Here is a 1,694-nt window from a genome sequence, read left to right as displayed (position 1 = left end):
CTCTAAAAAAAGTAGGGGCCCCTCCCCCCCCCCCCCCTCCCCCAAAAAAGTCAAAAAATTAAAATAAAAAAATAAAAAATAAACACCGTCTATTAAAGAGAAAATGTACATAAATAAGGTGACAAAAAATAAATTATATTTAATATAAAATAATTCTATCTCTATAGGTGAAAAAGGCAAAGACAACATCATTGTATTCATTGATATAGAGAGCCTCTCTTTTCTTCTTTTCTTGTCTCATAATGAAAAAAAATGTTTATTGAATTTGGAAATAACTTTTTCATTAAAAAATAATAATTCATTTTCGATATTTATTTTGGAGCCGACTAATTCTATTTGCATCAGAAATTCCACATTTGGCAGTACAACGCTCTTCATCAAAGATAATTGAAAATTAAATCTGAAACCTCGGATAAATGATACAAAAATACTTACCATCTTTTTTTTTCTTTTTTTTTTCTTATTTTATTATAAACATTTATAATTGAATTGTGCTTGTTGGTTAAATTATTAAGTAATAATATTTGTAGTCAACAAATATAGAGTTTATATATATATATATTTGACATACATTTTGCAGAAAAATTGCAGGAATCATTGAATTAGCACTTTTGCATTTGCATTGACAATGATGATATCTCTTTCATCATTATCAAATGACTTTAATCATTTCATCACTTTTGTTACATATTCTTGATGTTCTCTTAGGTACGGGGTCGATTTATATTAAGGAGCGTTTATATGGTAATATGAAATTTTTTCAGCGTGAATTTAAATTTAAGCAGACTCTAATACAAATATCAAATAACAGGTGGAAAACAAACAAACAAAAAAACATATTCTTTGGGATTTATTAATTGATTAAATACAATATATCCTATATATTTTCCTTATATAAATGTAATATATGATTTAGAAAGGAAAAATGTATATCTAGTCAATAATAACGTGGGATTCGAACACCGAGTGGAAAAAAAAAATCACTCACTTTTTAAACGCCGGAACTTTTGATTAATTAGCCCCTCATGTTGGGTTAAAGATTAGCATTAATTAGGCACACTAATAAGTTTATCCAGTTTTATAAGTTTCCTAAGCTATAGATATTATTATATTAGTGTATGGAATAATTTTTTATAATTAAATTGATGTAATTTAATAATACCAAGTTATGAATTTGAACTCATGCAACCCTATGAATTCAATGAGTATGTCAATTCATCTCCACATTTTGTATGGGTAAAAGAGTCAAATTTACGGTTATACAATTAAAAATTGATGGATTTTATTATCCATTAGATTTTTATATATAAAAAATATTAGTTTTATAATTAGGTAAAGAAAAAATGATAAAAATACCTCAACGCGACATAAATGACATAAATATACCCCTTCTTTGTTGGATTGTCCAATAGTTGGTGGATGTCCAATCTCGCGTAACTTTTTCATGAAATGAACATCACGTGGTATGTTATCTCACCACTCCTTAAGTCCTAACTCATTTTATCCCCTCCAATCGACTTCTTACTCTATCACTATCATCTCTTTCATTATTAATTGAATGTGCTTAATCAAATATCACGAATATTAAAATCAGAATTCATGAGTAATATTTGTGAAATAAGAATGCTATTGTCTAAACTTTTTAAACTTAACTATCAATGTGTGTGTGTGTGGGGGGGGGGGGGGGGAAGAAA

Source organism: Solanum tuberosum, unplaced genomic scaffold (genome assembly GCF_000226075.1).
Source record: "Solanum tuberosum cultivar DM 1-3 516 R44 unplaced genomic scaffold, SolTub_3.0 scf00118, whole genome shotgun sequence".
Classification (NCBI taxonomy): Eukaryota; Viridiplantae; Streptophyta; class Magnoliopsida; order Solanales; family Solanaceae; genus Solanum; species Solanum tuberosum.
The sequence above is the reverse complement of the archived record's forward strand: the minus strand, read 5'-3'. Positions refer to the sequence as shown.